The sequence below is a fragment of the Tamandua tetradactyla genome, chromosome 2, assembly GCF_023851605.1.
Source record: "Tamandua tetradactyla isolate mTamTet1 chromosome 2, mTamTet1.pri, whole genome shotgun sequence".
Classification (NCBI taxonomy): domain Eukaryota; kingdom Metazoa; phylum Chordata; class Mammalia; order Pilosa; family Myrmecophagidae; genus Tamandua; species Tamandua tetradactyla.
Genome location: NC_135328.1, coordinates 88,878,998 through 88,895,059, shown reverse-complemented (window position 1 = coordinate 88,895,059; position 16,062 = coordinate 88,878,998). Strand labels below are relative to the sequence as shown.

Sequence of the window (16,062 nt, the reverse complement as noted above, 5' to 3'; positions counted from 1 at the left end):
TGAGACTGACGCATGGGTTTTTTATTGATGCTGTTGTAACCTTGGGCAAATCACTTCTTTAATCCATAGTTAAACAGAGAAAAATATAAAATATCTAATTGAAAAATCCGATGAGACTAACAAATAAAAAAGCATGCATAAAGTATTTCATGCTGCCCTAGCTCATAAGAAATACCCAATAAATATTAGCTAATACTATCATTATTAGCATTATTGTTATTATCAGTAAACCATTTTTAAAAAATTGATTTATTATAAAGTCAGTATTGAAAACAAAGATTCAGGAGTGACATGTATTTAGTGCGTTGCATATTATTTTTAATTCCATTGTTTCTTTTCTATCTGAGTGCTTGTAAGAAAATGTCAATATGTGTATGTACATGTGTGTACATTCTCTTTTAATTAATTTTCCCTAGGACATAATAGCTCATTCAATCTGAATAATCAGGTAATTTTTAAGCTCACAATGCTATTTTTTAACTTTCACTTTGATCTCACTAATATTATTTCTTTGGGAAACAACTAATAATTTTAAAAGTACATATCTGTTCTCTGCTGTCCATTTTTCAGCTTCCTCATCATTATCAGTTTTCTGTCTGGTCTTCTGCATCTTAGAAGAATTTGTTTCCCAGAACATCTTTTCAATTTTTTTGCAGTGTCAATTCTGCTCTGGGCTGGAGTCAATGAGTATTTTAATCTGGTGCCATCATTATTTATTTTCTTCAAATTTCTTTTTTCCCTCACAAGTTCCATTTTCATTTGTTTCTTTTCTTTCCCCCCTCATTCTCTTGCTTCTTATGACTTTCTGTTCTTTCACAGAGGCCATATCTTACTTCCTGCTTCAGAATTAAAACATTCATTTAAAACCATCTTCTGATCACTATAATAAATCCTTTTCAGAAAATGATTCCTCCCTTCCTCTGAGGATACAGGACAAGCTTCCTTTTCCCTTGTGCCAAAAGATTATTTCTGAGGCTCATGTTTATTTTATTTATTATTATTTATTACCCTCAATCTCTGACAAGCCTATACAAACAATGTGTCTGTCAAGAGATTCTGCAGCAAAATACAACCTCTGCACTTTTCTACTCACTATCCACATGGATGCTAGTGTGATGTCCTCTCCAGATCTGGGCAACATCAGTGCTATCCCTGGAGAGCCAAGTGGCTCTGCTGAATCTACACGAGGAATTACTATAATCTCAAGGCAAGGTTATCTTAAAACAGAGAATCAAAGGAATGTGGAAAGACTGGAGCACCCAAGATGTACTACTCTAATACAGAAAGTGGAGGGACTCAACGTACTAATAGTTTTAAAAAGGAGCACAGTCAAAAGATTATCAACTGCTTTCTGAATGGCACAAATTCAGGATCTCTGGGTGAAAGGGGATACTGTTAGGGTATGACCAAGTCCTGTCTTTTTAGGATTTCTTCTTTATAGTAAACTGCTCTCTCATTATAAAACACTATTTTTCCCCCTCCATCCTATTCCACTAGCCTTGTGTTAATGGAAACTCCCTGAAGAACTTAATCATAGAGTTTGTCAGTTTCAGTTTCCAACGCTACTCAGAGTTTTTCTTTCTCTGAGTTTACAGAATATTTTCAGGGTAAATTGGGAGAGGCCATGTCAAGGGATGCCAACCTAATACCGTTTTAAACAGAAAGGTTTAGTCAGACTTTAAAATGTATATTTTACCAGGACCAGACGGCTTCACATGTGAATTCTATCAAACATTCCAGAAAGAATTAGTACCAACTCTCCTCAAACTCTTCAAAAAAATCGAAGTGGAGGGAAAACTACCTAATTCATTCTATGAAGCCAACATCACCCTCATACCAAAACCAGGCAAAGATATTACAAAAAAAGAAAACTACAGGCCAATCCCTCTAATGAATATAGATGCAAAAATCCTCAAGAAAATTCTAGCAAATCGTATCCAACAACACATTAAAAGAATTATACATCATGACCAAGTAGGATTCATCCCAGGTATGCAAGGATGGTTCAACATAAGAAAATCAATTAATGTAATACACCATATCAACAAATCAAAGCAGAAAATTCACATGATCATCTCAATTGATGCAGAGAAGGCATTCGACAAGATTCAACATCCTTTCCTGTTGAGAACACTTCAAAAGATAGGAATACAAGGGAACTTCCTTAAAATGATAGAGGGAATATATGAAAAACCCACAGCTAATATCATCCTCAATGGGGAAAAATTGAAAACTTTCCCCCTAAGATCAGGAACAAGACAAGGATGTCCACTATCACCACTATTATTCAACATTGTGTTGGAGGTTCTAGCCAGAGCAATTAGACAAGAAAAAGAAATACAAGACATCAAAATTGGAAAGGAAGAAGTAAAACTATCACTGTTTGCAGACGATATGATACTATACGTCAAAAACCCGGAAAAATCCACAACAAAACTACTACAGCTAATAAATGAGGAGAGCAAAGTAGCAGGTTACAAGATCAACATTCAAAAATCTGTAGCGTTTCTATACACTAGTAATGAACAAGCTGAGGGGGAAATCAAGAAACGAATCCCATTTACAGTTGCAACTAAAAGAATGAAATACCTAGGAATAAATTTAACTAAAGAGACAAAAAACATATATAAAGAAAACTACAAAAAACTGTTAAAAGAAATCACAGAAAACCTAAAGAGATGGAAGGGCATACCGTGTTCATGGATTGGAAGACTAAATATAGTTAAGATGTCAATCCTACCTAAATTGATTTACAGATTCAATGCAATACCAATCAAAATCCCAACAACTTATTTTTCAGAAATAGAAAAACCAATAAGCACATTTATCTGGAAGGGCAGGGTGCCCCGAATTCCTAAAAACATCTTGAGGAAAAAAAACGAAGCTGGAGGTCTTGCACTGCCTGACTTTAAGGCATATTATGAAGCCACAGTGGTCAAAACAGCATGGTATTGGCATAAAGATAGATATATCGACCAATGGAATCGAATAGAGTGCTCAGATATAGACCCTCTCATCTATGGACATCTGATCTTTGATAAGGCAGTCAAGCCAACTCACCTGGGACAGAACAGTCTCTTCAATAAATGGTGCCTAGAGAACTGGATATCCATATGCAAAAGAATGAAAGAAGACCCATATCTCACACCCTATACAAAAGTTAACTCAAAATGGATCAAAGATCTAAACATTAGGTCTAAGACCATAAAACAGTTAGAGGAAAATGTAGGGAGATATCTTATGAAACTTACTATTGGAGGCGGTTTTATGGACCTTAAACCTAAAGCAAGAGCACTGAAGAAGGAAATAAATAAATGGGAGCTCCTCAAAATTAAACACTTTTGTGCATCAAAGAACTTCATCAAGAAAGTAGAAAGACAGCCTACACAATGGGAGACAATATTTGGAAATAACATATCAGATAAAGGTCTAGTATCCAGAATTTATAAAGAGATTGTTCAACTCAACAACAAAAAGACAGCCAACCCAATTACAAATTGGGAAAAAGACTTGAACAGACACCTCTCAGAAGAGGAAATACAAATGGCCAAAAGGCACATGAAGAGATGCTCAATGTCCCTGGCCATTAGAGAAATGCAAATCAAAACCACAATAAGATATCATCTCACACCCAACAGAACGGCCATTATCAACAAAACGGAAAATGACAAGTGCTGGAGAGGATGCGGAGAAAGAGGCACACTTATCCACTGTTGGTGGGAATGTCAAATGGTGCAACCACTGTGGAAGGCAGTTTGGTGGTTCCTCAAAAAGCTGAATATAGAATTGCCATACGACCCAGCAATACCATTGCTGGGAATCTACTCAAAGGAATTAAGGGCAAAAACTCAAACGGACATTTGCACACCAATGTTTACAGCAGCGTTATTTACAATTGCAAAGAGATGGAAACAGCCAAAATGTCCATCAACAGACGAGTGGCTACACAAACTGTGGTATATACATACAAAGGAATATTATGCAGCTTTAAGACAGGATAAACTTATGAAGCATGTAATTACATGGATGGACCTAGAGAACATTATGCTGAGTGAGTCTAGCCAAAAACTAAAAGATAAATACTGTATGGTCCCAATGATGTGAATCGACATTCGAGAATAAACTTGGAATATGTCATTGATAACAGAGTCCAGCAGGAGTTAGAAACAGGGTAAGATAATGGGTAATTGGAGCTGAAGGGATACAGACTGTGCAACAGGACTAGATACAAAAACTCAAAAATGGACACCACAATAATACCTAATTGTAAAGTAATCATGTTAAAACTCTGAATGATGCTGCATCCGAGCTATAGGTTTTTGTTTTGTTTTGTTTTGTTTTGTTTTTACTATTATTACTTTTATTTTTCTCTCTATATTAACATTCTATATCTTTTTCGGTTGTGTTGCTAGTTCTTCTAAACCGATGCAAATGTACTAAGAAACGATGATCATGCATCTATGTGATGATGTTAAGAATTACTGATTGCATATGTAGAATTGTATGATTTCTAAATGTTGGGTTAATTTCTTTTTTTCTGTTAATTAACAAAAAAAGAAGAGAAAAGAAAAAAGCTAATTGCCGTTACAAATAAAAAAAAATGTATATTTTATTATTTAAATCATTTCAGCTTTTCTCTCCTTAGCCTAATGATTACCTATAACTAAAAAATAGGTATGAAATAAATGAAATTATTCTTATTTTGCTTTTGTTTGGCTTCGTATTTTATTTCTAGTCAATTTTTTACTTTAAGTGCTGACCTCTATTTCAAACTATTGAATGTGTGTGTGTGTGTGTGTGTGTATTTATAGAGGTGCCTAGCCTAACTGGTAAGGTAATGCATTACTTCAAGGTAATGCATACCTTTTTAATGTTGCTTCAGATCTCAACAAAGAAGATGGTGACCTTTCAGTGACTACTTTGGCGGTTTGGCTTTCCACTAGAAAAAAATATCTGCTACCAGTAAAACAGAAAGCAAAATGAGGTAGGAAATGCACACTGCTTCACTTTTAACAGGATTTGGGTATTGTGAATTGCAAAGATGTGATTAGTTTACTTCTAGATGTAGTATACATCATCAATTGTTTTTTTTTTTATTTCATGAATGAATAATTTAATCTTTAGTCTTTTTTCACTAAAATGATTATAATTGGGGGAATAAAGACATTAAGCTTCTTTGCATTTCTTATGTCACCAGCTATTGTGGAATGAAGCTGGAAGTAGGAAAATACCAGAGAAAAGCTGATTTTATTTCTTAGCTAAAGAAGCCGCTATTTAAAAAACTGACCTAAGTAGTCTTTGTAGAGGAAAATGTGGTTGCACTTGTATCCTAAAAAGGCAAATAAGCAATTATCCACTGATGTATGGACAGTAATAACTTTACTATGGTAACTAATAAAATGACCAGAACATTTTAACACACACACAAAAATCAGTGGTTAAGTAAAGAATAACCTATGAATGCATACTGTGATTGACAAACAACTGAAAAGCACCCATCTTTATCATGGCTACAATCAATTGCAATTTGTAACATTTCTTTGCATGACTTCTTGCATAAATCTATGGGCCACATGATATTGTTACTCTTCATCATGACTGATGATGGAGAGAGCACAAATCAAGGTAACAAAGAAACAGAGGACAGAAGACCCTCCCTGAGATTTCAAAGCCCAGACGTAACCACACAAAGAAAGCAGCTAGTGCAAGTTAGCTAAAAGATGGAAAATATATCTTCTTAGGAGTTATAATCCTAAGAATACAGGACTAATTCTGACTGCAAATTTCATTTAAAGAGGAAATTATACAGACCTGTAATAATACTGTTAATAGTAACCACAGTGGAAGAAGAGAAAGGGGAAGATGTAGAGTTTATCAAAGGAAAGAAAGTGAAAAGAGGGTCCTAAGGAAACAAAGTAACTTCAAAAGGTCATTAATTTCTGCTACTACAGAGATTATATTAAAATATATCTGCAAAGTGGCCTCCTAGTAGAGACATGGACCATTATCCCTTGCTTCTCTAGTGAGCTGTAAGCCAGGGTACCTGATGCACCACTAACACATAAATCACAGAGGGTCAAACAAACTCAGATACACTATTTAGGTTCACTAAGAATGTCTTTTTGAAAAAAAAGGCGAGTGGGGGAAAAAGATTGAAGATTAAACCTAACTGTGTTAATGACCTAAACTACAGAAGCTTTAGGTGATACATATATCTTTATAGGAAAGTTCCTCCAGTGAATTAAAATATCAGTGAAATTCTTGATCATCTCTTTATCATTCTGTGGAACTATATCATCTCTAATCTTCACTAAGACACAAAATGCAAAAGAGATTCAAGTTTGAACACTGAAATGAGGATGACTTTTTCAAATATTTTTCCTGGCTGAGAGTACAAAATTAGGCCCATTTTTGTTGAAATTTCATCAGCAAAATTTCACATCTCACCTTCATGAACATTCTCAACTCCTTGGAGAAACCAGCTATGTTGACAGGATCAGATTTATAATCAAAATGTTAATAATAATATCAACAATAATAATAATTGCTTCTTAGCTTTATAAACTCTTACACTTTTTTCTAATTTAATCTAATCTAATTAATTTTCCTTAAGAAAACAATTAAATCATTATGTTGCTTCTCAAGATAATCTCTCTGGCATTAAGGAGAGAATGCAATACAGACTAACCTATCATGTCACCAGATGAACAGGCTTCTTCAATAGAAAAGCTCTTTGAAAATTAACAGCCTGCTGCAACATGCTCTCCTAACTTCTAACTCTTGAAATTAAAAGCACTATTTCCACCTCCCCTTTTCAACTGACCCGTAGAAAAAAAAAATATTTCTATGGCAAGAAGAAATTTTTACAATACGCAGTGAAAGAGTTATATGGAAGCAATCCAATACAAAGCTTTCCCCCTAAAAATGCTTACTTCCCAGTGGTGAGAAAAAACGCGAAAAGTATGGACAAAGGGCCACTGGACTTGGCTACATCCACTGATCTGAAGCAGGAGATGGAGGTTCTATCTAGGGTGACATGAAATGCCAGGCGGTCCTTCAGGGTACCCAACGGGCCTCTGTAATTAATAACTAACCCAAGGGTTCAGGCATGGCCACGATCCAGTTCAGAAACTCAGACAGATCCAGAAATAAATTCAGATTCCAGAAAGTGCCACTAAGTAATCAGGCTTCTTGGATATTTTGCCAAGTAAAGATAGCTTCCAGCGAAGTAAGATCTAGAGGAGAAGAGACGCTTTCTCCCCAAGCTTTCTTGTTAGCACTGAGACAGTAGAACAGACCATTCTTTAATCAATATATAGGACCTCAGTCAGGAATAATAATGCCAATAGTGTCTTAAGAACAGCCCCTAAAAGGCTCCCACTGAGTGGTCAAAACAGACTTAGTATCTGATATTCACAGATAAATACAAAGTGCAGCTGTTTGTATACTTGACCCTGAAAAAGATAAAACCTGCCAAATATTAGAGCTGGAAAAACAAATGAGATATATAGCCATTGTTAACCAAAAATGGCTTCAAACAGACAGATGAAATGTGTTTCTGAGTCATGCACCAATTGTGATTTGAAAAAGAAAATTAAAATATTAAAAATTAAAAAAGGCAAACTTGAACTACAAATTACCGTTACATTAAAGAATTATCAGTGATTTGCTATGAACAGCATTCTTGTTATTAAAAATAGGAAAGAAATAGCACACTTGAAAGAAAGAGGGGTTTTAAAATATGGTCACAGTCTTTTTGAATTTTGCTATTTCAAGGGAAGACTATTTTTCTAAACAGGCATAACCATAAACTACCACTCTCTTACATCAAATTAAAATGTCTTACCTGAAAATGAGAACACAAGCACAAAGGCATGGAAATAAACATGCTTTACAAAATGTCATTTTGTAAGAGTTCCTTCTTTTAAGCTCACTAAACATGGTAAATCCATGACTGAACTATGTTCTCTAAAAAGCATATTTTGGGAAAGTTAATGTTTTCTAAATGTCATCATTTCAAGTGTTCCTTAAAACGTATCAGGGGTTGTTTCTTAATAATAAAATGCAAATATTAAAAGTGAAGGGAGTGTTAATTACTTTTAAATATGAAACCATTTGCAGTATTTAAAGCAAATTAAGGACATTCTACTACTCAGTCTATTTCAGGACCAAAGTCATGTCTTTGTCTTCTATGCTCTCTGGGCATATGGCACTATACTAGACATGACACATATGTGAAACACTTTTTTTTCTTCTTCCTATTCTACATATTTTACAGTGATGTAAGCCATATGTTTCATTATAAGAGGTGGTATGAAAAGGCTATTGCAGGAGATGCAAACTCTTGATTCAGATTTCAGCAAAGTCCTCTTCATTAAAAACACATTATTGTTTCGCTTCAAGGCATTTACCTTATGTTCCCAGTAACACCCTGACAGTTTAGAGATTAAAAACATCTGGAATTTAGGCATTAAGATTTTAGGGATCATGAGTCTGACACTAAAAGTACAGACTTTATAGAATACTCACAATAATGGACTATTTGGCAAAGAGGGGATCACGTGATGAATAAATTAATATATAATCATTTAATGACTAATCTCATTTCATGAATGGGCATGAGGACACATAGATTTAAATTTTTGATGTGCACATTATCCTCTATTTATAAACTAGACAATATCTAAGATACTGCTAAATTATACATTAATTTTAGAAGTTTATTTTAGTTATTGTGTTTATGATAAAATGATCATCTAGTTTGTAGTTTCTAGTTTCTGCTATGAGTTAGTTGAAAAGAGGAGATGGAGAAAGTGCTTTCTCCTCTTTAGGACCAAGAGATGAAATAAAATGCCCTTTGAGTTAAAACAATGCATCTTGCCATTACTAAATGCTGAATAAAGGTTAAGCACATGTACAGTGGTATAAAGAAATGTCCACAAACTCTTTGATACTCCTTCCCTCAAGAGGTGTAGCATAATTTTTCTCCCCTCGAGTTGGGATGGACTCAGTACCTCACTTCTAGCAAATAGAATGTGGCAGACATGATGAGATGACACTGCCATGATAATGTCATAAAAGAGTCTTGGCTTCTGACCTGGGCATCTGTTCATATGTGCTCTTGCTTTTTCTCTCTTGATTCCGTTTTTCCGTGGGAAGCGAGCAGCTGTGTTGTAAGGATGCTCAAACAACCCCTGAAAGAGGCCCACATGTTAAGGAAACAAAGCCTGCTAGCAACCAGGTGACGAAGCTTAGAAGGGGATTTTCTGAGTCTTGCCAACAGCCACATGCATAAGCCTAGAAGCAGATATTTCCCCAGGCAATTCATGAAATGATGGTAACTCTGGCCAACATCTTGTCTGTCACCGTGTGACAGATCTTACCAAAATTACCTAATTAAGCCACTCCCACATTTCTCACTTACAGAAATGTGAGAAATAAATGTTTTCTGTTTAAGTTGTTGAATGTGGGAAAATTTGCTACACAGAAGTAGGTAACCAATACAACATGTAATACGAATGCACTGTGGTGGACCAGGGAAGGGTCAGAAAATGAGTTCTGGTCTCCAAACCACAATTATGACTTTTCGGTTGTATAGAATTGGACAGGATTATATACCTCCTCTGGGACTCACTTTCTCATATATACAGCAAAGATTTTTGACCAAAATGATTTCAAACACTCCTACTGGCCATTAAGAAGCAGGACTCTAAGCTAATCCTGCATAGTTGCACTGTAAACCCATAACTTCTCAAATAAATAAGAAAATATATATGCAAAAAAAAAGTAGCTACAACCAATGCAAAACAAGATGAACTGGAAGAGATAAGCACTGGGGGCTGCCTTAAAGACCTCCTTGGTGGAGAAAAGGCTGGACAATCATCGGTGGTGACCATTCCAAGTGTTTTCTTGCACAAGATGGGGAATTTAGGCAAATAAAATATATGGTTCCTTTCAACTATGGTCTCTTTCAAAAAAGATAAAAGATAATAACCCAAATCCAACTAAACCAAAACCAAAACTAAAATAAATAACCATGAAGGTAAAGGAGTTAGTAAACTACTTAAGACAATATTTCCCCTTCTAGAATGGTACCCACTGATAATCTACAAAAAGAAAAAAAAAAAAAAAAAAACTCTGCAAACTTTTTACAGCAAATAAACTTTTTTTGTAATGGCAAAAATGAGAAAAAGTTGGAAAAACTATAAGTGAGGATGCATTGCATTTTTAGTCATGGAAGAGTGGCCGAGATCCATCTGAAGTGAAAACAACAAATTTCAAAAGCCATGATAGAGATCTTACCCTTGGCCACACATTAGAATCACCAAAGGACTTCACAATTCAGATACAAACCATACCCCAAACTAATTGAACCAGAATCCCTGAAGATAAGACTCAGTCAGTCATGAGAATATTTTTAATGCCAGGTAATTTCAATGTACAGCCCAAGTTCAGAACCATTCCTAGTAGGATCTCATTTGCATTACTAAAACAAAGAAAAAACGCCCTCTATTCTGTGCATATTAACCAATTTATAGGAAAAAATCCAAAAGGAAACACATGCAACTAAAAATAATGAGAATCAGGGAGAAGAACAAATTTTATCCTGAAAATATTTTGTAAGAAACATATATCACTACCATAACATAAAAGATCAGCAAGTAAATACTCACAAAATTTTCAAATTGTTACAGGGTCAGAGTAACAGAGATGATTATTACTATTTGCCCTCAATCTACATCTATAAAAGAAGTCTTTGAAATTTTAGCTAAAATCTGATAAATAACCCAATTAAAATGTAAAACAATTTGCTAATCAATAAACAACACTACAGAAAACTAATGCTGTCACTGATTTTCTCCCTAATAAATTATTTTCCCCTAATTCTGATGACATGAAGATATAATTTAATGCCTTTGTGAGAAATAAAACATGCATAGAATTTTGAATCTGGCACAGGCATTAGAGGTTAATGTAATCTAGTTCTTCTAAGAAACAAGGGAACAGGCTCACGGAATAAAATAGTCACTTAATAGTTTGCAAGAGATTAGTACTACTAATAGTTTAATGCTGTTTCTACTGTATAATAATGGTGTAAAAAAATGATGCATTGCAGTGTTTTAAGGGTGTTTGCATACATAGTAGAGGGACAGAGGGGAAGTGTTTGTCCAAAAGAAACCAATCTAATCCTTTGTGTTAGCATAATGCCAAATTTTATGAATGATTTACAAATCATTCAAGAATAATATATTATATAACACATGAAATATTTACATACATCTATTCAAATTGCCAACACTAAAAGAAATTCATAAAGACAGCAAATGGATTGCTAAAATGTTTACAAAGAATTATACTAGTAAACACGTGTGTGACTAATATTTGCTTGGATTCATTCAGAATTTATTTATTTACATATCCACTATTTATATACCTGTGTTTAGCTTCCTCACAATGCTACAGTTTTGTAAACAGTGGTACTGAGAACTAAATGGAAACTGCACAAGCATAATTACAGCTGAATGAAATGTTAAGCACACACTCTGAGTTTTAACCCAAGAGTGTTTCAGGTGAATAGCCTCATCAATCAATCTTTATTGAACATCCACAGTGCACATGATTTGGCCTAGGCAATGGACAATAAAGGCATCTGCAGTTGTAAGGATTTCCCTACTTCTTAAATATGGTGAAAACTACTAAAAATAAAAAGTTAGGTTAAAAAAAAAAGTGTCCCCCACCATGCATGCGAATGCCAACTATAATGAAACCGGTTTCCTTCTAAAATTTAGCCTTTGACGTGAAAATGAAATGGCTCTAATGTGAAAAGGAGGAGAGACAGTTCTATTCAATTAGTATTAAGTATTAGAAAAGTTTATTGCTTTGTTTCCCTTGTAAACAGTTCAAATTTATAACATATTTTTTTATTTAAAAAAAAGCAACATAGAAACCTCTCACCCCTGTCCTACGATGCCAGTCAGTGACAAGCTAGAGGGTATCTAAATGGCTAATAATGGATATTCAGATGAGTAAAAAAACAAGAAATTGTCTGCAAAATATTAATATGCTAAGATATACACAATTTTTTAAAGTTTCCTTCAAAGCATCTTATTTTGATGTGATAGTGTAATAAGGGAAAGAAGATTAACTGTCTATTTTAACCCAACAAAATGATTAGAGGAAAATGAGAAGATTCCTCAGAAGAATGAAGAAATATGTGCTTTGTGATTTGTCATTTCCCATACAAGAAAAATTCATTTTTCTATCATAAAATATGATCTCTGTGAACTGCATAATACAGACGATGTAATGATTAGACATCAGAGCAGTCAATTCCTCACTCTAAGAAATTGATGGAGAAGCATTCTCTGAGCGCAAAATTTTACACTTCAGACAAAAACCCAGGGGAAAAAAAAAAGGGATCTATTGGGGTGTTTGGTTAATCCTCTTTAAAATTGAATACTTTCAGGAATTTATATATATTTCAATAGTTTAATATGCAACTGAAATAGTGTATGTTCCATCAATTATTTTGATGTAGTCTTTTTCTAAAACTTGGCAGAAACTTTAAATATATGAACTTAACCAAAAGGCAAAATGCAACAGAACTGTGCAAACTTAATTGATTTTTTTCATAATTTACTGAACTGAATACAAACCTCACTGCTCACTTTTTCCAATAATAGCATTTATTCTTTATTAAAACTGCCAACTCTCTCCATTTCAATTAAATGTTTTCATTTGTGGAACCTATTTTTCATCAATATTTTCCTAGTTATTTGCAGGTTTTTTGCATTATAAATGAAATCCAGGAATAGAGAAATGTGCATGCATGTGTGTGTTTACACACGTATATAATACTAAAGACTGTTTCTGCAACTTTTGAAATTTTTAGAGTTTAGTATCAATAAAGTGTTTTATTCATTAATATATCAAGTAACAGCACTTTCCCTGACATGGTTAAACACTGAAAATCTACCTTTTTTCCACTTATGGAAGGTGGCAGGTTTAAGTTAGAGTGATAAACTTATACTCAGTAAGAGCTAAAGACCTTGTGAACTTCCAAAATAAATGTTGTTGCTGATATTCACTAGAAGATCTGTAGGGTAGAAGTGGACATAAAAAAGAAAAGGAAAGGGCTGTACAATAGTGGCTCGGTGGCAAGAGTTCTCGCCTGTCGAGCTGGAGACCCAGGTTCGATTCCTGGAGACTGCCCATGTCAAAAACAAAAAAAAAGAAAAAAAGAAAAGGAAAACAAATTTTTGAAAAATAAATTACCCAGAGTTCCAAGCCCAAGAGAAAAAAATAAATACCTGGAGGATAATTATAGTAGAACACTTTCCTGAAATTCACGTACATGTGTTCACAGAGAAGCATTTGATCATTGTTTTAGACAATGAAATTTGTAGCCGCACTTGTGAACTGTGAGCCCCAAAAGATGCCCATTCAGGCATCCGTCACTCCTACCACCATCTCCCTCCCAGAGTACCTTGTTCAGAGCTCCCAGATCTCAGTTACCAAGTTAAGCAAAGCTGGATCATAAATCAAACAGCTGTTCTAAATAGTATTTCACTAAATAATACATATTAGGAAGCATCAGAGTGTAGGAATTACTAACCACTGAATAAAAATTATTTACCCCTTCCTAGAAAAAATACAAAATAATTATAAGTTAGAATTATCTTTTTATTCTTTCATGGATAGTTTATAATGTATGCCTTCAAGCTTACTAATCTTTTGTTTTGGAAGGCCTAGTCGGCTGTTAATCCCACCTAGTATATCTTTCATCTGAGACACAGTATTTTTTCATCTCTTGAAGTCTAAATTGAGTCTTTTTAAAAAAAATATTTGCAAATCTCTATTTATCTTGTTGAACATTAAGAATACAGTTTAAAAACAACCATTCTGTTGTCTCTGTGTGCTCATTCTAACTCTGTGTCAACTCTAGATCAGTTTTAATTGATTGATTTTTCACATCATTATACATGGTAATTTTCTGCTTCTTTATTATATGCCTGGTAATTTTTTATTGGATGCCAGACACTGTTAATTTTATTTGGGGTGTGTTGTACATTTTTTGTATTTCTATAAATATTCTTAATCATTCTGGGATGCAGTTAAGTTTACTGGAAATATTATAATTGGGTCTTGCTTTTCATTTTTGTTAGGCAGGACCAGTGCAGGGTTTAGTCTAGAGTCCATTTTTCCCCACTTCAGAAACAGAACTCCTCTGACTATTCTACGGAATGCCCTGCAGTTATGGGGCTTTTCTCTATGCTAATAGTAATAGGCACTGTTCCTCACCCTTTGTGACCTGTGAGGTTTGTTGCCTTCAATCCCTTTGGGTGTGTTTCTTCCCAGCCTCTCAATTTCCTCACATGTATTTGCTGATCAACTCTGCTGAATACTCAGGGGTGAATTCTTTTTTTGCTGCTCTCTCCTCTCCAGTATTCATGTTACAAATATAGTCGCATTGGTCTCCCCAGACTCTCAGTCCAATTCTCTTCAACTCAGGGAGTCTATTGGGCTCTGCCTGGGTTGCCCCTTTCTATGCCACAGCCTAGAAACTCTCTCAAGGCAGGACGCTGGGGTAGTAATGGGACTCATCTGGTTTCCTGTGATCTTTGCTGGCTGGTGTTCACACCCATAAAGACCATCATTTCAAATATGTGCCTGTTGTATGAACTGCTTCAGGCAGGAGAGTAAATCAGTCCCTTCTTTCACTTTCCTGAAAACTAAATTCTTTCTAAAACTCAAATCTAATAATGGAGCTCCCTGCTTAAAACACTTCTCTGACTTCCCATCACCAAGATAAATCCTAAATTTCTTAGATTGATTTTGAAATTGGCTTCATAATTCAAATCTTATCTATTCTTTAAGCTAACCTTCTACCACTTGCTTACAATAATTATTATTCAGAAATAAAAATGGCAGCTTTACATATACAATTTATTCTTTCAGTACATTTGCACATGCTGTTTCCTATACCTTGAACACTCTTTTCTGCCTTGACAGCTGAGACAGTCCTATTCATCCTCAAACAATCAACACAAATGTAAGGCTCTGTGAAGACCTCTGTGCAGGTTTGAAACTTGTTACACACCTCACAGAAGCCATGTTCTGTTAATTCTAAACCAATCTTCTGGGGGCAACCACATTTTTAAAATCCTAATCCAGTATTATAGGGCAACCTCTTGGTTAGACTGTTTCCATGGAGCTGTGACCTACCCAACAGTGAGTGTGACTTTTAGATAAGAAGAAGATGGGACCCCGGCCATTCAAAGTGAATCTTAATTAGTTCACTGGAGTCCTTAAAAGAGCTCACACAGAGCAGAGAGATGGAACCAGGGCACAAACTACTGGAGATGCTTAACTAAGAGACAAAACCCAAAGTTACCCCAGAGAACTGAAGCGAGGACCCACAAATGCTTAGAGAAAAAGCTACTGGAATCAAAGCCATTGGAAAGTAAGAAGCCAGGAGAGAAGGACAGCAGACATCACCATGTGAATTCCATGTGAAAGAGAAACCCTGGAGGACATCAGCCTTTTCTTCAGAGTCAAGGTATCTTTCTGTAGATGCTTTAGTTTGGACATTTTCTTGGTCAGAGAACTGTAAACTTGTAACTTAATACAGCCCTTTTGTAAAAGTCTATCAATTTCTACTATATTACATTCCAGCAGCATTAGCAAATGGAGATACCTTCCATGACATACTTCCAACTGACTTCTCCAACTCTCCTTCACTCCCACCTTAAGAGGAGTCAGCTCTCCTCAGTACTCAGAGGAGCCTATCATCCCATTCCTTTTAACAGTGCTCATTACTTGTACTGTAACTGTTTATTTAAACATCTATTTCACCAGCTACAGCCTGGACAAGCCCCACAGAAACATAGTTTTCTTTCGTGTGAAATGGGAGTAATACAGGGTTTCCAGACTTTGGCACACATAGGGATTAATTTATCTCAACCAGTATGTTACATTTTCTAAAAATATGATCAATATGCTTGTTTTCAATTTCTATGCACCTTTCTCAGATAAAATATCTTTAAATTTAAAGCTACTGGG

At 34.9% G+C, this 16,062-nt stretch overlaps 1 protein-coding gene across 9 annotated transcripts in view; it reads right to left on the bottom strand.

Annotated features, from left to right (window-relative positions):
* PTPRD (protein tyrosine phosphatase receptor type D) overlaps nt 1-16,062 on the bottom strand; it is a 685,849-nt gene that overhangs the window by 427,149 nt on the left and 242,638 nt on the right. The gene's annotated exons all lie outside the window — the stretch shown is intronic.